Source organism: Pleurodeles waltl, chromosome 3_1 (assembly GCF_031143425.1).
Source record: "Pleurodeles waltl isolate 20211129_DDA chromosome 3_1, aPleWal1.hap1.20221129, whole genome shotgun sequence".
Lineage (NCBI taxonomy): Eukaryota > Metazoa > Chordata > Amphibia > Caudata > Salamandridae > Pleurodeles > Pleurodeles waltl.
This window is the reverse complement of record NC_090440.1, coordinates 412,246,882-412,269,405: the sequence shown is the minus strand read 5'-3', so window position 1 is coordinate 412,269,405 and position 22,524 is coordinate 412,246,882. Positions and strand designations below refer to the sequence as shown.

General features: G+C 44.7%; 1 protein-coding gene across 2 annotated transcripts in view; it reads left to right on the top strand.

The window, feature by feature from the left end:
• Positions 1 to 22,524, top strand: part of VPS33B (VPS33B late endosome and lysosome associated) — a 691,895-nt gene that overhangs the window by 339,381 nt on the left and 329,990 nt on the right. The gene's annotated exons all lie outside the window — the stretch shown is intronic.

Here is a 22,524-nt window from a genome sequence, read left to right as displayed (position 1 = left end):
GTATATAAATAAAAAAGCTAATTTTACATTTTTAAACGTTTTATAAATGTGAAGGAATTTTAAATTGGAAGCTAAAAATTAAGTCGGTATCCTCAGATTAATTTGTGGGAGCAGTCAGACAGTATTGATAATGGGTGACCACAGTTGAATGTAGAAAAGCTACAACCCTCCCTTTAAAATTGAATATGTGATTTTTTTTGTTTGTGAATTAAATTAAATAGTCATTTATTTTGTTTGATGAATGCTTGTTTCCATATTTTTGTGTATTGTTTTGTATGTTCAAATCATTGAAATTGCTTTGGCCAGGGTCTCTAGATTCCGTTAATGACTCAGTGGGGATCCCTGGGTTTCAATAATGATTCATTGGGGTTCCTCAGATTCCAGTAATGACTAAGCTGTGGTACACAGAAGTCAAAAGAACCACTGTCTTAAAATAGATATTTAAAATGAGCTATCTAGTGATTTTCCACAATCTATTGTTTTTTTTGTGTGACTAATAGGATGTGTCACGCTTTTGCGGTTGCCTGAGCCACTTGTGGTAGTAAGCAGGCCTCATCCCGAGAAAAGTCAAAACCGGACAAGCATTTGGTTACACAGGACAAACATTTATAGCCAGTTAATTTGGGTGTCTTTCTGCTTTATGGCATTTACGTATGTTGAGTTCTAAAAATATTGGACGAAGAAGGCATTTTCTCCGTGATAGTAAGTTTTCCTAGCACATGCACAGAGAATATGAGCCATAGTCTCTGGCAGCATAATCTGCTTGTGTGGTCTGTTTCACCAGAAAGCCTGCCTTACCAATTGTCTCTGAAGGAGATCGGCCTTAATCTTGCATGTGATAGCTCTCATTTCTATTTTAGGAACCGCAGTAGGCCCAGGTATTTTTGGTTTTCCAGTGTACAATCCATGCATGAGCTTTCTTTCTAAATTTGTCTATGTTGTCTTCTATTAAATTAACTGTGTCTTTTTCACCACTTTGGATAGTTGTTTTACTTGGTGCCTCTTTTCCCATATTTCCATGAGGTGCTGGTTGTTTCAGGGTGATGCTAGATTGCTGCTCAAGGGGTATTCATTTTCAGCTCACAGTCTTAAGTAGGGAGCCAATGTTTTGGGCCTGAGAGTTTATTCCACCGAAATCAGTTGTTTATTGCATATGGTGCAACTATCAGGACTGCAAGTTGTGATATTAAGCACCCACTTTCATCCAGTCCGATTCCAAGATATTTATAACTTTTGGTTCCTTCCATTTTGGTACCTTATAGATGCCAGCTGTCGTTTTTATGGATCTTTCTCCCGAAAAGAAAAATCTTGGCTTTCTCTTTATTTTTATATTGTTGTTAGTGCAGTAATTATTCTATGCCTTAAAGGCTTGTTGTGAGGTCTGGGCCAGTTTCACTTGATCGTCTGCATATATTGTAGGATGTTAATACTTAGTCCCACTAATTTGTGAGGGAATCAATGTGAACTTGCCTTCTCTGTGTCTGCTCGGTATCGATTGAAGAGCAGGGGACTAAGATGCATCATTTCTTTAGGCCCTTGTTGGTGAGTATTTTCTCTGACATACCCATTTCGATGTTAGTTTCACTTTTACCCAGATATCTATCGGTAGAGAGGTTTAGTGGATTATTACCTCATGTTGTTAATTTTCCCATAGCCTCACCCTGCCTATGTTATCAAATGTAGTGGAACACTCAACAAAGGAAACTTTTCATTGTTTTTTGTGATGCATCCCATTTTCCTTTGAGGATAAGGTGCTGCATTTCAAGAAAAAAAGAACTGCTTTATTTAAAAGCAGTCACAGACATGGTGGAACTACACAATAATTTTAAATGTCAGTGGAGGAATGCCTTAATTTTGCAGAGAGCTTTTTTTAAAATAAATTGCCGTCATATTTGCACAGTGATTTTTAGGTTATTTCCCTAATTTTAATCTGTAGCCGAAACAGAGTTCAGAAAGTTGAGCAAAATTAGCATTTTTTTTTCTTTTTACCATTTTACACTCTTAATTGGTTCAATTTCTTCTTGTGTTCCTATCAAATTCAATACCCTTTTAGGGCCAAACGCAAAGTGCTCTGTCCCTGGTGTAATCTTTCTGTGGGCTTTTAACCACACCCATCAGTTTGGTTGGTTCGTGGGCTTGCCTTTTAAAATTAGCTTGATTTAATTACTGAAAGGCATGCATACGTCATGCCAGCTACTGAAAACATGCAAGGCTCCATGTATTAGTATGGTTTCTGGACTACTTTTTCCTCTTTATTTCATAGGAAGCGTGATCTCGCTGGGCAGTAGTCAAGTGCTTTGCATGACATCGACCCTGTTACATGGATATTTGCACTTTTGCAGTAACATGGATTATTGCACTTTTGACAGTTTCATAGATAATTGCACTTTCACAAACTTCTGTTTCCTTTTGTGTGTCTGCGTTGCGCTCATGGCGGCTGTCGGCTCGCTTATCCGATAACTGTTTTAATTTTCAGTTTATGTGGCAAGAAAAGTCCGTTAGTTATGTGAAACTGTTTTACTTTTCATTTTACGTTTATGTGGCAAGAAAAGTCAGGTTAGGAATTTACAACGCCAATAGCTTTCACTTGAGCAAACATGAGACCCATTGCATTGCAAATGCTTGTTTCATACTGTTATGCCTGAATTCGATTTGTTGGGAAAAATTATCACTTTCTCATTTTGGGATTATTCTATAGTCTGTTATCGGGTAAAAAAATGTCTTCTTGACACCAAGGTATAATCCAGCATTGCTTGTCTCTTCATAGATACATGTGTTTAGACAGAGAATGGATTGACAGGAGATCTCCCTTTTAGTAGTCGCAACGCCATAACAGCAGCCCCACGCTTGAGTGAGCGGCTGTCTCTTTCGGTCAGCCTGATTTATACCACTTTATTGCCAGAGAAATTGTTGTTGAGGACCCAAGTTTGCGTTCAGCCGAAACTGGTCACTCTTTTTTTATGTTGGGCTGGCTTTCACCGTTCAGAGTTCTTTGATCCACTTCATCCCTCTAAGGAGGAAGAGATCGTTTAGACCCTAAGAGGGCGCTAAGCTTTTATATCAGTCATACAAAGGAAGATCAATTGGATGATCAGTTCTTTGTAGGATTCTCTGGAACAAAAAAGAGCAAGTCAGTGCCAAAATGGACCATCTCTTCCTGGGGTATTCTCTGCATTAAGATCTGGTACGGACTGTTGAAGAAGCATTCTCTAGAAGGCGTGCAGGCACACTCCCCCATGGCCAAAGCTGCTACCATTGAATTAGCATGTGGAGTGCATGTCCTGGACATTCGTCAGGCAACTATGTGTAATTAGTACACATGTTCACGAGGCACTAGTGCCTCAATATTCAAGTATTTTGAGAGGGACATTTTGACCACTCAGTCCTGCAGGACTCTTTAGTCTGAGCCAGTTCACAGACCAACCACTGTGGGGTACTCCTGTGAAATCTGTTCACAACTTGAGGAATCTGCAATTAGACCTATCCATCACAATAACAAGTTACTTACCTTTGGTAGCAATCTTTCTGGCAGATACTCTTCCTAACTACAGATCACTCACATCTCCACGATCTGTGAACTAGACTCTTTTTCCAATTAAAAAGGTCCCAATCTAGACATCTGCATAATAGTCATGCCAGTCTTCTGGTGGACTCTTCATCCGAAGGTGTGGATGACCTAGAAAGCCACTGACAACAGCATGCATGGGTGGTGTTAATATGCGGCCCCTGCTCATCCTTTCCAGAGCAGAACAGCGTTGATGCACAGCTGCACAATGCCACCTACCAGCATGGAGGAGAATATCTTTAAAGTTTTTGGATCCAGTCTGACACATGAGGAATAGTCACAAGGAATCCACAGTTAAAGTATCCACTAAAAAGAGCATTACCGAAGGTAAGTAATTTGGACTTCCGAATGGTACCAATGGAGTGGGATATTTCATCAGTTTGTGGTTAGCTAGCTTACATGGTTAGTTTTAGGTGCCCTATGGGGACATAGGTTATGATTGGCTTGTTTCATGCAGCCAGATTCTCTCCCTTTGTGTATGGATATTATTGGTAATGAGTCTTTTCCACATCTTGTTCGTATCAAGTTGTCTTTGATTTTGGTCTGTCTTTTGTAGCATGACTTACTCTTCAGTATAGCATTTGTGTAAATTTGACTTGTTTTAACTTTTTCCTCTTTTAACCTAATGACTGTATCAAGCTGCCTGTTATGTTGCTCTGTAGTGCTTCTAACCATCCATTAGGAAGTGGCATTTGCTGTCATTGTGTGTATTGTGTAGTGGATGCTGTGGAAGTATATTTAATTTATCAAGGTTTATATCGCTAAGAAGAGTGTAAGCTGAGCATTGTGGTGGGGATATGACATGTGTGCCTTGTTTGTTAAATAAAGAGTGTTCATTGAGTGGTCAACCACATTTGGGGCTGCTGAGCAATGCTAGTTGCTTCAACATTGTGTGTGAAGAGTAAACCCATCAGGTCTCCTGCCATGTCAGTTTTCCCTTTTCCTATTTGGCAGAAGCTAAAGGCTTCTATTTATTCTAGAAGTTAATTTGCTCATTTACTTTCAGGAGTGTCTTGTAGATTAAAATATACGTGTTTGCAATAGAAGTGTCACGTCAAGGTATCCATCTAAGAAGGAGCAGTCATATCCTTGCGTAGATTAGAATGGCTGCTTTTATTAAAGATATTTTTGCATCTCACTTCTGCACATATAAACACGTTTACCAACTTCATTTCAGTGCATGGTGGGCCCATGCTGTGTATACTGTGACTCTACCTGCTCTTTGATTTTGACTGTAGGGGTGTAGTTCATCCCTAATGGTCATTGAGTTGTAAATACAATTGTGACTATAGAAGGCATGTTCGAGGGCCAAATGGATATTGATCATCTAGATTTTGATATACTTGTTGGCATGAGGTGTAGCTTAATGCAAGGTGATAGCTAAAGTTGTATATTGTAGGGGCACAAGAGAGCCCGCGGCAAGATGGCTGCACTTAAGTGTAGCTCTACAGGTCGGGCACACCATCTGTTTAGTATCCTGCCATCTCCCCTGCCTGCCGCCCCAAACATCCACCTCCCTGATGTGTCGGAGAAGGAAGGAAAGGCTTTGAAATGTTTTCGAGCTGCAACATGCTATAAGAGCGGACATAACAGCGCACAACTGTGGGCCGGTCTGGCCACGTGGAGGCTGGGCTGTGTGGAGATCAGCACATTTGAAGACCGAGGCTGAACTGCGACACAAGGTCCGCAGTGACATTGTGGCTCAGTGCAAGCGGGAGGTTGCATGAATATTACAGCAACCCAAAATAAGTCCAGAGCACCTTGGACTGTGGTTTTAAGAAAACCTGCACGCAGCACGGCTGATCAGCGGGACGATCGGCCTGCGCACGTTGGGCTCCTACACAATTGCACTGCAGAGGATTGTGTGCGGGTGGCGGCAATCAGAAGCTCAGGTGATACATAGGTGAGATACTTGCCTGGACACTCTGCGATCTGCCCGCTCTGCGGCCCATTGCCTGACAGAATGTACCTACAAAGAAGCAGAGATATGGTGGAAAAGGCTAAGGTGACTGGGGCAGGCTATTGCAGCAATTGTGCACCCAAGAGGAACTGTGTAGCTGGAGAGTCTGGTGGGCCCAAGCCCCAGGGGCTGTGGAAAGAGGATACTGGCTAAGCCGTAGTGAGACTTGCCTAGATGAAAGCTCCTGTGGTCACGGAGCCGATAGGCAGACAGCTAAATATATCTAGCACAAGGGTGCTGCTGCGGGGAGCGGGCTGGTCTTGCTGTGAAATGATACGACTGCGAATGGAGTGCATTGCCTGAGAGACTGCGACTGTGGAAATTGCCTGGTGGTGATACAAGACATGGCGGGAGTGTTGCTGTGCTCAGCATGGGGGTCATCTGCTGCTGAAGTAAAGAGTAACCTACCATTGCCCATATTTAACCATACTGTTGAGGAATGCTCTCTGTGACATTTTGGCCAAACTCTAAGTGTGTAATAGTGGCCCTCGTGGGCCTTTGATGCTTTTGACACAGTAATTGAGGTGGACTATTGGAACCCTCTAAGCATACCTGAAGTCCGTCTAGGCCTTGAATGTCATAGCTGAGGAGAGGAATGATACCGGTGTGCATTGTGCAGCAGACTTGCTCTGCGTGACCCTGAATAGTGCTGCAGCTCCACTCTGGCGACTTGTTAGTAACATACTAGTGCCGCCAGGCAAGGCCATAGTGACAGTCACAGTTGAAGGTCCCAGACTGCGACAGTTTTTTGGGCAATATAGGAAAAGCGGACAAGTGCCAGCCATGCCTGAACTTTGATGCTAAATGCTCTTCAAAATCAGCATCCGATGCTGCAGACCAGGGTTCCTGCTCACAAAGTTCACCTTCGCTTAAATCCACTGTCTAGAATCCACATTGGTAATGATGCAGGCTAGCCTATAATCAATTGATGGAAAGATGGATAGCCTTAATTTCTCACAGATCATTTATCTACCAAACCGGACAAGCAGTCAGCGAGGACTACAGTGACGAAGCAGAGTATCTGTGCTATAGAGGATGATTTCCAGTCAGTTACGGCAAAATGGCTCAATATGGAAAAGTCTTGGCAGTCATTTGCGCAAAAAAATAAGATTTAGAGGGTCGCTTGCACCAAAACCATGTGAGAATTACTAGGGTCCCAGAGTCCACTAACACTGGGAGAATGTAAGACTATGTAGAGACAATACTGACAAAATTTTCGGGATGGAAAACTTGTCTTCGCTCATTATCCTGGAAAGAGCGCATCTGTTGCTTCTAGCACTGCTGTTGCCTGGTGTGCCTCCGTGCCCAATTATTGCAAGAATTTGGAATACTTTGTTGCGCTTGGCACATGAGAAGCGTGAAGTTCACTATCAGGGGAACTGAATTGCGTTCTACCGGGATTTCACGCAGGCAGTACAGGCAGACCTCTAGGAATTAGCACCTATCAAGAAAATGTTGCAAAAGGCAGACATACCATATGCAATGCTCTGCTTGGCTCCTCTTCAAATTGATTGCAAGGGAACACAGCGCATCTGTGCAACACCCAAAGTAGCTAGAGATTTCATCAAATTGATCTCACCACGGAAACATGATCAACACGCAGAAGATACCGATGGCAAAGACGTTATATTAACTGCCTACCCCGTGCTAACTCTAACTCACTGGCATGATGGCACACTCCAACAGCCCAGCCACCTCTGTGCAGTCGGAGGGTAATCGGGCACATGGCGTCACCTCTAGAGAGAGCACCCCAAATACATTTGTCTTGCATAAGGATAGGATTTATGGTGTTGGTATATGATATGCTTTTGTTGTCATTGCTTCTTGATAATTGGGGAAATGTGTTTAGCAGATTGGGATTGCTGAAGTGGGACTGGGGGGAGTTATACAGTTGATAGGAATGTGCATCTCCGGACACTGCCTGCTGTGCGCATTAGTGTACACAGCACACTACTGATAGGTGACCCATATATGCGCACAGTGATAATAGTGATAATACACTCACCACATGAACAGATCAGGGGGCCCGATAAGACTTGTCACCTGGAACGTCCTTGGGTTAAATAATCCCCAAAAAATATGACTAGTCCTAAACCACCTAGCTCAACAGAATCTTATGTTTGCCCTGTTACAGGAAACTTATTTATCTCGTTCCACAGATATGCATATAGGTTCTCGTTGGGTGGCTTATTGCCTTGCATCATCCTTTTCCTCTTACGCTAGAGAGGTCTTGATGGCGGTGAACAGAGGGGCCCCCCTTTGTGGGAGCACACTCCCAAGTAGATGGCAGGGTCATCTTACAGTTGTGCAGGGCACTCTTTGCAGCACCTCCATTACTCTAGTAAACACTTAAACCTCAAGGCCTAAATGTTGGCTGCCCTCCTTTAGCGGAGGCTGTAACACTCAGTTGAAAATTGGCAACCACATCATTGACCTCCTAGTATCATGTTACAGTGCCTCCTGCTTCAATTTCTCTATGTCATCTCCGGAACTGCAGTCTCACTTCAGCGATTTCTGCTAATAATAAGGCTTCCAACTAATTTGCCTCAGCTGTAACTTCCATGCTGTCCACTTTTTTTATGTATGTTGTTCAAAGATTCATGGAATATCTTCTCATCTTTGGATAGGCCCTTCACCCTACCTTCAGCAGCAAGGCTTCAGTTGTGATCTTGGGAACAATTTGTTTTTCATAAGTGTGGTGGTTTTCACTTTCTCTGTTGAAGCAACCAGGTCCATTGAGGGGGCATTCTTCTGGGACCTGTCCACCATGACTTCAAGCTAAAGGCTGAAAAAACTGAACAAGGCACCTCCTCTTAAAGTTCTAATCTTGGGGAAAATTTGTTTCCCATGAGTGTGACGGTTCCCGCTTTCTTTGTGGGTACAACCAATGTTCCTCAAGGGGCTGTTGTTATGGGACCTGACTATCACTATTTCATGGTGAAAAGAGTGTTGACCATTGTGGTTGCTCTCAAATAGGAAATCATCAGTCTTTGCTTTGCTGCGCCTCCAGAGTTGAAGGGATAACTAGCCCCTCTGAGTTCAGGTGAGAGATGGAAGAATACTCCGTGCTAGTCACTGCACCTTCAGTGGATAATAGGCCTGTGACTTGCCGATCAAGTCATCCGCTTAAAGTCTGAGTATAGCACAGAACTTACTGCCCTATCCCCACTCTTCCATGAGGTGGACACAACACCGCCTAGTCTCCACATGTCGACAGAGTATGGACAGCACTGCGATCTTCAAACTGCCAAATGTGTGGCTTGTGTGTGCAGCTCTATTGTTCTCTTAGCCAGATTGAATATCTGCTGTGTATCCTCAACAAAAGTATCTCCAAGTCTGCTAACAGCACATCTCTAGTGGACCAGGAAAAGTTGCTAAAACTGAGAGCTTGCAACATTAAAGGTGGATTTAACACTGCTTGAAAAGTAGCCTTCATTTTGCTCATGTACATTCAAACCAAATGAACATATACACTGTTTATATAAACCCTACACCTACAGTTCACACTGCAGACGCAATCTAAAATACTTTGCACAGCGCATAGTCACAACAATTTTGTTTTTATAACAGTCATGCAGGGCTGCATTTTGACCATCATTAACTTAGCAGCCTTGAGTCAGTCATTGTCATATGAATTCATCCTTCAAATGTCATTGATCATTTTGGAGAGTTGTAAAGCCTTTCTGCAGTTCCTTACTCTTCACATATTGCTATCCACTATCACGACTATGTGATAGTGGATAGCACTATATGAGATGCATAATGATGATGTTTTGATGTTATTATACGATGACCAATGCATAAGTCACATTAGACCGATGTTTAGAGAACAATATCCCTAATCCAAAGAATCTTAACCATTTAATTTATGTATTTAATAAATGTATCAATATCACTAAATTAAATGTAACAAAACAGGCAGTGAATTGCTGAACCCTAATCTCCACTATGACATAGTATAAAATGAGTCACCACTCACTTGTGACACATCCAGCATGTGTCCAAGAAGATATGATTTAAGTTGGCTTAGACTTTTTATTACTATACTCTGTCTATAGAAATCTAATTGTATGCAGACCTTTATCTTTTTATCAGCAGCTCTCTAACTGCCCAACTCATTCTCATAGAAAGCTGCCTGTCTGAAACCCCTTATAAAAAATCTTCTTTGAAAACAGACGACATGAGCAATTTCACCCAATATCATTACTGCCATATTTAGGCAAATTGTCTGAAAAGGTTGCACTGGCCTAATTAAGGTGCTTCACAAATGAGAAAGCACCATTGGACTTGTTCTTGGCTGGTTTCAGAGTAGGACACAGTACTCATTTTGTTGTGCTATCAGTACCGGATTATCTAGGCAAAATATTTGACTGTGGTGGTTTCTGATGCTATAACTATTGTTGTGAGGAATTGTGATGTAGTATATGGTATGTTTGTTCATCCTCTCCGCGTAATATGCTTATCAACGCCCTTAGGTCCAGTAGATTCTGTATGTAAAACCCACAGCTCAACCTTTGGCAGCTGTTGCACTGAGCAGCAAGGCTTACTCAGAGGAACAAGTGTTTAAGCATTTAAACAACATCGAAACAATTGAAGAAGAAATTAACACGTCCCTCAAGAAATCCAAACCAGTTTATAAGTAGAAGAAAAAAGATCCACCAGAGGGGTTCTGGAGATGTAGCTTTTACAAGCAATAATTAATCAACGCAATTTCACTCAACAGCGAACAAGCCTTGGCAAAGTCAATGAACTGGACATAAACCTTTTCAAAGAAAACTTAGGTAAGTGTCAATGCAGTCGGTCAGAAGTACTTGAGGTGACCAAATCTGGCAGGGAGCTAGTCAGGGAGACCATAAAGGTCCTCAAGAACAGTTACCTTCACAGACGAAGCAGTCCTTCAGCAATTCCAAGCACTTTATGTGTATTGCAGTTGATTCCTACGGGATGGTCCTGATGCAAGGGATGAAGAATGCTGTGGCTGTGACATGGTCAACAGAGGTCTTCCTGCAGGAATTCCTTGGTCCACGAAGATGGTGAGGGGGTTATGGTTGCACGGGTTGATGTCCCATGAAGTCCTCTCCAGTCTTGCCAAAGTCCAGTTGCCACTAGACTGCCAGTCGCCTGTTCTCACAGTCACAGGCCAATCCTTCCTGATTCAATGACTTCCCCTGTGAGGGTTCCAGCAACTCTCTGACAGCAGTCCCAAATTCAGCAAAGTGGGATGCAACTCTTTGCGTTGGGTCTTGGTCCTTGGTGCTGCATGGTGGCAGTTGTAGGGGCTTGAAGACTTTGGGCTACCAGCTTGCTCCAGCAGGCTTCTTCAGCTGTTGTGTCCCTGTGCTGCAAACAGACCAGTAAGGTGGCCCTTGAAAATCTCTAATTTGACTGGGCTCTGGACACAACTTCTCCTTGAGCAGGACACAGAAGGCATAGTCCCTTTCCTTACTTAGCCAGCGGCTGCAGTCTTCAACAGTGCACCCTCTCTTTGCTAGATCTTCAGTGCAGCAGGGGCAGCCCTTCTTCAGTCATTCTTCCAGGTCGGTCGAGATCTGAGGTCTTGGTGCCAGCAGTGCACACTTTATACTCTAAAAGTACCCTCAGGGGAGGATGCGGTTAGTAGCTAAAAGACTACCAGGTTCCCTTCCTCCTGGTGACCACTTCCTGGGTCTGGCTTTTCCAGGATGCACCATTCTGCCCATTCCCAATGTGGTGAGACCTGTCTCTCGACACTGAGCTCCTTAGGCCACCACCCAATATGTGGCTTCCAAGGGACTACACTTCGTGGGAAAACTGGTTTGACAACTGTCTTGTCCTTTCCTGTCTCCAGTGCCAGCCAGTCTTACTAAACAATAGAGTGCCCCTCTCCTAAGTGTTACCCATTTGCCCTTCAGAGGAGGCTCCTCCTTTGAAGCCATTCTTTTGGGCCAACATCTGTGTGTCTTCTTGCAGGAGGGAGGTAACATCTATCTCCTATGCAGGCCCCTATTGTGTCCTTTCCTGGGAATTGTTAGAATGTCTCCCAACACGGGGGCAGAAAGTTGTCTGCAAGACAACCCCCATGTACGGCAGTAAATGGGCACTGGAAACCTTGGGCAGCTAAAGTGGCAACATCTGACGTTGCACTTCTCCCACCAGTGATATTCAATTCAATGTAACCATTACATCTGAGTTAATGCACTGATTCTTTTGATACCAAACAGTACAAACCTTTGTAGCCCCATTCAGTAGATAGGAGGGCTGGGGTGCCAACCTGTAACCCTGTATTTGCCAATGGGGCTACTTGCTTTCCACAGTAAAAACAACTATTCAGAGTTTTTAGTGCTGGAACATGTAAAAGTACATGTTCCACTTTTTAATATACAGCACCCTGTTTCAGGGCTCGTCAGGCCTGCCGTAAGGCTGACTTAAATACATCAAAAAAGGAGGTTTGGGCTTTGCTTTTACCCTAAATGGCAAAGTTGAGGTAGCAGTTTAAAACTACCCTTCCAATCTGCAGTGGCATACTGGAAGCCATGTTTTACCTTGTCCCACTCAAGGTAACACAACAAATGCTGCAGTTTCTGGAGGCCCTCTAACTTACAGGCTCTCAGTACCACTGTTACCATATACAAGGGACAATTAAGTTAGACTATGCCAAGCGAGGTCAAGCCAATTAAATACGCACCATTTTAATGATCAGAGTTCATGCAGTGAGCCTTGTGGGCTCAGGCCATTTCAGAGCCATTACACCAGTAGCTAGCAGTCAGAATGAGAGCACAAAGTTGATGGCAAACCTGCATTAAGCCAGTTTCCTTACAATTGTCCACAGTGTGCCAACATGCCCAATTGTTGGCCTTAAATGTAAGTAGCCTGTCCCAGACAATCTACTTTGATGGAGCGTTCTTGGTGGTTGCAGCAAAACAATGGAACCTACACTAAAGTCTGCTGTCAGAGCAAAATCTAGTAAAGATAAGGTGATGACTGAATACCTGTTTGTTTCTGTGGTATTTTTTTTTGTTGGTATTTTAGATGCCCTTTTGGATGTTATTTTTATCCCCTATGGGTACTTTGATCCTGTGTTGTACCAACGTTGTCAAGAATCGTGGCATTCATGTGCAACAGGAATAACTAAAAAATGCTGTCCATCTGGTCACAAGGGGTCAAAGGACCCCACCAAATAATAAAGTACACTTCATTTTGCGTTCTCTTGAAACTTATTTTTTGGTGCACTCTGTATAATCCATTTTCTAAAATGGTAATGAATTCTGTCTTGATTGTGTAGTTAATCTCCCTATTGACTCCTAGTCTCAGAAATGGTATTGCACCTGGCAAAACAAGAAAAGTGGATGATCTGATAGAGACTTCGAGCCACAGATTCCTTACCTTAGAATTATCTCTAGGGGTCAGATTGGATCTGGAAACTATTCAAGCAGTACCTCTTTGCACCAGTAGGTGGCGTCCTCTGTGCCAGACATGTGTGTGGTGCCTATATATGCACCACCCCAGCACATTGACATCAGTTCTTTGCTCTCCACGCCAGTCAGGGCAGATTCGGAGAGAGCTACCTCCAGTAATTTTTTGACTGACTTTTTTTTCAATATTTTGTGGAGATGCTTTTTTTGAGATTTGTCTCCCAGTGTGTAAGGATGTCCTACAAGAAACCAGTGGGGTTTAAACCCTCTGGATCCTGTCACATACAGATAATTGTGACAGACCTGCCTCTGGTTTACCTGTGGAGCTTGGAGCCGGACTGCAACTCCAAGACTTGCGAGGAGTGCCACTCCATGAACCACAAGGCGCTCAGGGGGTGCTCCTGACTCTGGTCGCCTCCACGATGTTTCAGCTCCTGGTTGTGAGGAAGGTCTTGTTCTTGGAGTCAGTCCAGGCATACATCATTGCGCCTAATGTCGTTGGGTAAGCCCTACAAAAAGTCCAAGAAGTCAAGGTGTTATTAGATTTCACTGTGGCGGTCCAAATCTTGGGGCGAGACACAGGAACAATGTAATACTAGGCTCCGCTCCTATGCAGAACCTGCCTCTGGGTCCACTCTGTGCCTCCTGTAGTTTCTCAGGGCCTAAGCAACCCTGCTCAACCTCGTGAGTTTAATAAGGCCATGCACCTCATATTTGGGCAGGGTGACTGTGATGGGTCGAACCAGTCCGACCCACACTCGGATCTTGCTTGTGCTGTCGCTGCCCCTACCACCACGGAAGTGACCCGGGATGACGGCCTTCCTATTGGTTCCCTGCTACCACCGCGGGAACTGAAGATGGTCAAAAAGAGGCTTCCTCCCTTTTACGGGGAGAACGACCGGATTCGGAGCTGGTGTTTGAAGGAGCCGACAGGAGGAGAGGAACGGAGGATGCTGCCCCGGAAGACGCCGCAACTGCTCTTCGGAAGAGTGAACCGACATTGGGATCCAGAACGGTGGAGCCCCGTTGCAGAGACGAGGACCGCTGGCCCCGGGGAGCACGCGAGTGGGCCGCCACGCTTCAGGAGAAGCGTGGCCAATCCAGGTACGGGAGTGTGGGACGGGGAGAAAGGAGCAGGAGGCGGGAGGTGGAAGGAGACGGGTAAAAGAAAACACGGGCACTGCACTATGAGCACAGGGACAAGGGGGAGGGAAGAGGAATAAGCAAATGAGAAGGAAATAAGTAGAAGAATCGGATAAGGAATACAAGAGAAGACAAGGAGCCAAGAGAAGCCAAGGGAAACGAAAGGAACAGGCCTAAGAGAAAGAAAAGGACCAGGACAGTAGAGAGACCAGTGCACTGACAATATTGCAGTTAAAAGAAAAGGAGAGACGAGAGAAAATACGAGGGAGTAAGAGAAAGGAAAAGAAGAGAAATCCCGCTGACATCAGGGCAGAGGGGAAGACAGGAAGAAAGACTACAGAACATCTAAGAGAAGACAGCAAGGAGAGTAAAAGAAAAGAAAGATAGGGAAACCAGGGAGTGAGAAAAGAGAGTGGAGAGAAAAGACAGAGAGGAAAGGAAAAGGAAGGCGAAAACCACACACTTACCGTATCTATTCTTTTCTGTTTCCACACGCTTCCCGCGAGGCCCTGGAAGGAAGGAAGACGACGACGAGATGTAGCGGCCAGAAGGAAAAGACATTTAACCCTCCAACCCACAAAACCATCCAACAACCACATTCTTTATACTGTCAAAAGACCAATAAAGGCAGCTTACCTGAAACAAAAAACAAGCAGTCTGGTGTCATCGATCGGTCAACCTCTTACAGTGACCCATCTGGAGTGCCTTTGGGCACCCATGGGTTTGGCAGGTGCCTCCACTGGATCTCTGCTAGAGGTTTGGCCCTCAGCACCAGTCAGGCCCCCTGATGTGGAGCCCGAACCCCAATATCAGGTGACCTCCAACATTTACCTCAGACGGTTCAGCTTCACAAGCCTTCTCATTGATGTAGTGGCAAGGGACTACCCTCCCCCTTAATACATAAACTTAGCAGAGTAAATCATAATTAGTAACTGGGACCACTAAAAAACTGAGTACTAGATCAAAATTAAGTTTTAAAGGTTTCAATTCAGAATCATCAAAAGAGCATTACAAGAAAAATTGCCTATTCTGCCATAAGGGCGCAGATACAGAATACAGAAACATAAATCATAACAGAAACCCAAATTAGTCAATCTAAGTTCTAAGTGTCAGACCCTTGAAGAGTACTGACAGCTTCCTAAGTAAGGAAAAATCTCAAATCCATCGGACATATGTTCTGGAGGGAAATGAAAAGTTGCCCGATCTTTCAAAACCAGGGGTTTTTATACACAGTATATGCAAATTAGTTAATAAAACAACAACCTCATAATGGCGTGATCATGGTTAGGTCTCATTGGCAAATCTAAAACATTTTCATAAAATTGAAAGGCTTTTAGCAATAACCAATTTCTTAGGTAAGAGAAATCTTTTGCTTGCTTCCTCAGCAACTGCACTCCGGAGATGTACAACTTAATATGGATTTTCTTAATAACTTATAGAATTGTGGTTTTCTAGAAGCCTTCATCAGAACTAGCAACAGAAATCCTTCAAAATTATACTTTAGGTACGTGATAAAAGTTTCAAGTGTTTTCTCACACTACAGTACATTGACGTAATTTGTTTGTGTCAAGCGGAAACTGTTGGGAGCAAAGTGTTGCAGTGGGTAACTAATTGGGAGGGAGAAATGAGCAGGACCAGGAGGAACAAAACACCAAAAGCCTCATCCATTTTACAAATGATGATGTCTCATACATACATGCGGCACAACTATTTTACTACATGATTAATCACATTTCTATATGAATAATCATATTGTTTCAAGCACAAAATCATTAATTATTGGTTACATCTGTATGCATCATGAAAATTACTATTTCACATAAATAATAAGTCATCCACAATTGCACATCAGAAAAATCTTTAATTGGATCAAAATTGCTCTGATTGCAAGACCACAACCTTCCCCGTAGCCCATTCAAACCACATCATTCCCTGCACCGCCTATGCCCTATGGCAGCATTGACCCCATCATTATATCTGTTACAGAGTTGGACTGGGGTCACCTGATGCCAAATCAGGCACTGGCCACAACCCAATATTCCGTATCAGAGCCATGCCTCCTTTTTTTGACAGTTCTGTAGAGGAGTATTATTGGGGGTGGATCTGAGGATCCTTATAGGTACACACCCCTCCTTGAAGAGGCCAGTGACAAGTGGTATGAGGAACTGGCAGATATAAGTGATTTGGACACCTCATAAGACACTGGTCGGGTCTCATCCTAGTGTGCCTACAGAGAAAGGGGCCTCCTTCGCTATGGTGGTGAGGAGAGCGCCGAGGTCTTGGACCTTTACTATCCTCGGTGACAGTCAAGATAAATGTCTTGACAGAAGTTCTTCAGCCAGGAGTCAACCCCTTCAGAGCCCCTTCTCCCTTTTAATGAAGCCCTCTCTTATGTTCTGCTGGGGGCCTGGGCCAAGCCCTAAACAGGTGCACCTGTGCACAGGACACTTGCCCGCCGTCATGGAGACCCAGCTATCCTCACCCTGCATCCCACTCCAGAGAGCTTGGTCATTCAGGCCTTCACCCCTGCCGCATTCTCTACCACACCACCGGGTAGAAAATCCAAAAGACTGGACACCTCTGGTAAGAGGAAGTTCTCTTCTTCCAGCCTTGTGCTGCAGTTGGTGAACACCGGGGGCCTTGTGGGCCAATCCACCAACACGATTTGAGATTTGGTTGCACAAGTGTTGCCCATGGTCTCAGAGGAGGCCCGAACCATACTGTCACAAGCTATTGGTAGAGATGCAGCAAAGGTCACCATTCACTGTGGACAAGATACAACCCATTCGCTAGGCAGTGGTACTCAGACGCCACTCATAGTAAAGATCAACTGGCTTTTTGGGAGATGTCTAGGCCTATGGACATGCCCTTCGATGGCTCCCATCTCTTTGGAGACCAGGTGAATTCAGTGCTGGACAGCCTAGTCGTGCCATGTGCCTGGGCCTCTCCATGGCCCCAAGCCAATCCCATTCTGCCTTTCACCCCTTCTGTGTCTACGGTGGGAGCTGCCAACCCAGTCCATTCTTCATGGCAAGCAGAGTCCCAAGTCCTTTTGTGGCCACAGAGGCGGTTCCCACAAGCCTTGTGGGGCAACCAGCCAGAGGTCCACCCAATCCATCAGCACTCCCCTCCCCGCCCCCAGCAGCCACAGCCTCCAAACCACTTTGGTTTGCCCTTGTACCGTAACAGGCATCTAGTTGGTGGCAGGATCCACCTGCCCCGCTGGCAGTCCATAACATTGGATAAGTGGGTACTTCAGATCGTTCAACAGGGTTAGTCAATCTCTTCCAGAAGTCCCACCAGTGTCACGTTTTCATACCAACTGAATAAGGGCCACCTCTCCCTGCTCTGTCAGGTAGTACAGGTTCTTTTGGCCGAAGGAGCTGTTGAGAGGGTGCCGAAATCAGAAGTATGTGGTGGTTGCTATTCCCGCTACTTTCTGGTCCCCAAGAAGGACCTGGAAAATGAGAAATTCAAGACACTCAGGTACTGTCTGCCCTTGACCCTTGGGACTTGAATGGTTGTGCGGTACTTGCAGGACTCCTATTTCCATATTCTTGTCCTGCTGGCCAACAGGCGCTACCTGTGATGCACGTTGGGCCACAAGCATTATCATTTTGCTGTGCTCCCTTTGACTGTACCAGCATCCCTTGGATGGTGGTTGCAGCACCCCAGTCTTCGCTACCTTGACATCTGCCTGTTGAAGACAAATTCACCCCAGGCATTCGTCGTCCACCTCCAGGCTACTGCGTTCATCCTGCATTTGCTAGGGTTCACTATAATGTGCCATAGTCACACCAGACTCCCTCTCAGAGGATCCCTTTAATCTGAGCTGTTCTAGATACTGTCCAGTGTTGGCCTATTGTTCCAAACGCCAAGTCCAGGATATTCGAACTATGATTTATGTTTCTGCCTGCATCCTGGATTTTGGTGAGAGTAACTCTGAGGCTGCTGGTCCTCATGGCCTCCTGCAACCTGCTGGTAAAACATTCCCGCTTGCATATTAGGGCTCTGTAGTGCGATCTGAAGTCTCAGTGGGCAGAGCATCAGAGAAATCTCTCTGACCTGTTCCAGATGTTAGAGGGAACTGCAAAATACCTGCAGTGGTGACTGACTGACCACGTCTGGGTCAGTGACAGATCCCTCTTCCTTTCCCAATCACAGCTGTCTGTAGTGACAGATGTATTCCTCCTGGTTTTGGGAGGCCATCTGGGAGAGGTGGAGATCAGAGGAGTCTAAAGGTTCAGCTCCACAATAGCTTACTGGAGTTGAGAGTGATGTGAATGGCATTGAAAGCCTTTCTTCATTCCATCAAGGGGAGGCTACTTCAGGTGTTAATAGACAAACCTACTGCCATGTGGTATTGCAATCAGCAGGGTGGAGTGGAGTCTCTGCGTCTCTTGATATGGCTGGAACGTCAGGGCATTTCCCTAGTGGGTCAACATCTGGCAGGCTCACTGAACACCAGAGCAGACATACTCAGACATTGATTCCTAGCGTATAACAAATGGGAGCTCCATCCAGAGATGGTGAAAGGTCTCTTCAGAGATTTGGGAGAATCCGGATTATGTCCGTTTGCCACAGCAGCTGAGAACACACAGTGCCAGCACTTCTGCATGCTGGAATTCCCAAGGCAACTGTCACTCAGAGATGCTTTTCTTCTTGAGTGGAACTCAGACATCCTGTACACCTTTCCGCCAGTACCACTCCTCTTAAAGTTTTAAAGAAGATCAAGAATGACGACCGGTCTAAGTTATTCCTGTGGCCCCCAATTCGGCACAGAGAGTATTTCATTGAGAAGTCCTGAGCGTGAGCATTGGTCATCCGGAAGGTTGCCCATTCATTAGGACCTAATGTTGCAACAACAGTGTAGGGTTTTGTACCCAAACCTTCACACAGTCCACCTTCATAATTGGAGATTAAGCAGCAACAGTTGACAGTTTTTTTTACCTCCTTCCTGAAGTCTTTGGTGCTAATCTGGCAGCCAGGCGTCCCTCAACCAACAGAGTGTACGCCTACCATTGGGATATATTTGTGGTTTGGTGTGCATCTAAACAGGTTGATCCCCTTTCTACATCCTTATCTTAAGTTTTGTTGTTTGATCTGTCACTGGCCCAGGAAGACTTTGCTCTAGGCACTATTAACAGGCACCTTTCAGCCAAATAGGCATTCTTGTGATTGACGAATCAGCCCTCCCTATTCAAGTCACTGGTTGTTACTTTTTTTTCTCAAGGGACTACAGCATATGTTCCCCCAAACGGTTCATAATGCCCCTGAACCTGGTTTTAACTTTCATTATGTGTACACCCTTCAAGTCCTTCCACTATTGTGCTCTTTGTTTTTTATCCTTAAAAACTGCCTTTCCTGGTGGCCATTACATCAGCCAGTAGGGTTGGTGAGCTGCAAGCCCTTTCTCTGCACCCTCCTTACACATCTTCATGGTGCCCTTTTACTCCAGAAATGGGTGACAGTTTTCATGTGGGCCACCTGCCTACCTACCTTCTTTGCTCCACCTCACCCTTCCAAACAAGAGGAGAGACTCCACTGACTTGACCCAAAAGAGCGTTGTTGTTCTACATTGATCGTACCAGAGAGTTCCTGCTGGACAATCAACTTTTTATTGGGTTTGTTGGTGCAAAGGAATGGAAGGCCATGCATAAATGGACCATCCTATGATGGATAGTGCTCTGCATTAAGATCTGCTAGGTACCGGCCAAGAAGCAGCACCCCGAGGGCTTGCATGCTTATTCCCGCAGAGCCAAAGCACAAGTTTACCATACACTTGTATGGTATGGTATGGTATGGTATGGTCAATTGTGACAGGCACTTTGCCAAGTGCCTAGATGGTCAGGTCCATTGTGACAGGCACTTTGCCTGTTTGGTCCCTCAGGACTTCCTGGTCTAAATCTGTTCACTGACCCACATCTTGAGAGGTACGGCTTGGGTGTCTATTCTAAGGTAAGGAGTCTGTGGCTAAACGTCTCTATTGAATGTACGTTACTTACCTTCGGTAACACCTTATCTGGTAGAGACAGTCTAGCTGTAGATTCCTTACTTGCCCTCCCATCTTCCTTGCTCTGTAAACCTATTTCTAAATTTAGGGTAACCATTATGAGGTGCTTAGTGTCTGCATGCTATTACATCAACAACCTTCATGACTCCACACTTCTGGCATGGAAAGGTTGCAAAAAAATAACTGATGCCAGCATGCTGGGGTGGAACCTATCTAGGCGCTGTGCACGTCACTTCTGGTGCGGACAACAATGCTGATTCAGAGCTGATCAACACCATCTACTAGCATGTAGAGTTACTGTTAGAAAAGTTTCTAGATCCAGTCCGATGCCTTGGTAAAATTCTAAGGTAAGGAATCTGTAGCTAGATAGTATCGCAACCAGATAGAGCATTACCGAAAGTAAGTAACCTGTTGTGTGGGGATACTGTAGCGTTAGACATGTGCACTACAATATATCTAGTATATCTTGTTATGCGGCAATTGCAGTATATTGGTAAATATTGGTATATAGTCTATATTGGTGTGGAACAAGTACTTTAGTAATTAATATCACTGTAAAGGTTATGTTATCACTGAGAATGGTGTTGCTTATGTAAGACGTTATGTCATCACTGCTGGTTTTTGATGTTGTGATCTCATCTATAGTGTGTGAGGTCTAAGCAGTGCATCGGTGTAGTAGTCATCCTTTCAAGTCTACCTCACCTACAGCCTTTTGAGTGTGTTGTAATCTGATGGAGAATTCTAGGCACAGATTCCTTACCCTAGAAAATTCCCGGGTGTCAGACTGGATCTGAATTTTTTTAGCAGTCCCCTTCTGCACCAGTCAGTGGCGTTGTCGGTAGTGTCATCCATACTACAAGTGATGTGTAGGGTGCCTGTTAAGGTGACATCCCAACGCATGGACCTCAATTCCTTCTTTTCTGCGCCATCAGTGTGGATCCACTGACTTTGATCTTTTTGTTGATGACTAGTGTGCCTTTTTACTTCTTTTTGTCACAATACACCAAAGAAAAAACACTGGGTTCAAAGTTTGTTGAGTCTGCTATCGACAGATGTTGGTGACAGACCCACACTTGCTCTGTCTGTGGTGTCTTGAGAAAGACCACGACTCTGCATTGTATGCAGAGTGCAAGACAGTGAACCCCAAGGCCGTCTGAGAGTGGGCAATGAAGCTTTTAGCCACATCCCTTGGTGCCGCTCTAGGTCCTGTTCATGTGGGAGATCTTAGGACCACTCCCAGTGTAGCTTTTGTTGGTCCTTGTTTGTCTCCAGGACTTCTTCTGGTAAATCCCACAAGAAGTCACAGTGCTCTTCGACTTCCCTGCATCGCTCTCATTCTTCAGCTGATGCGAGGAAACAATGCCACAAATTGTGCCCCCCCCCACTCACAGGTGGTTCCTTTTGAGCCAACATTAGAAACTGAGTCTGTTCTATGAATTTGCCTGAGCGACCCCTGCCCAACTCAGAGAAGAGAGTTTTATGAGGTCATGAGCCACATTTTTGTGTGGTTTTTACCCCTATGAAACATTTTCAGGTCTCACAGGTTCAGACAGAAGGATCTCGACTGGAGCTCTGCCGGTGAGTTCACTCTCTGGGCCAGTCAACCCGTAGGATCCATGGGTGGATCCAGATCAGCCCTGGCCACAACTTTGTGACCTCCTTCGGGGACCATTCCAGTTGTGCCAATCCCGAAACTGTTGATGCCCATTGATTTGCCTACGGAACAAGTACTTTAATAAATAATATCACATCTCGACAGTCAGATCTGGTGAACTTTGCCTGTTCGGTCCTGCGGGAAACAATCCGCAGACCCACCACTGGGTAGTGATGTTGCTTTGGTATTGGTTCTAAGGTAAGAAATCTATCAGATGAACAAATTACTTAATTTTGGCAACGCTTTATCTGGTAGAGATTCTATCTAGCTGTAGATTCCTCACCACCCTCTCTTCTGTGGCTGTCTTCTCTAAATTTTCCTTCTGGACCTCACTTTTGACACACTGGTCACTCTTCCTTAGCTTTGATCCATGCTTATGTTGCAGAAAAATAGTCAAGAACTGAGGTCAGGTCGCTGGGGTGGCGCCTATAGAAACACCGGGCATGTCACTTCCAGCACTGGCAATGCCAGTGACAAGACACAGAGCTGAATGATGCCACCTACCGGAGCACAAGGGGATTGATCAAAACATTGCCAGATCCAGTCTGATGCCTGGGAATATATTATACTGTAAGGAATCTGCGGCTAGATAGAGTCTCTGCCAGATACAGCATTACCAATGATAAGTAACTTGTTCTTTTGGCCCTGTGAGCTTAATGCCCATTTCACTAAAGTTACTTCAGGAACATTTTTCGACGTCTATAATAATATAATGTGACTCTTCATTTAGACAGTTAATAACATCTGTGTTGGATAAGATTGGATTAATTTGTAATGATATGCTGTAATGATGCTTTG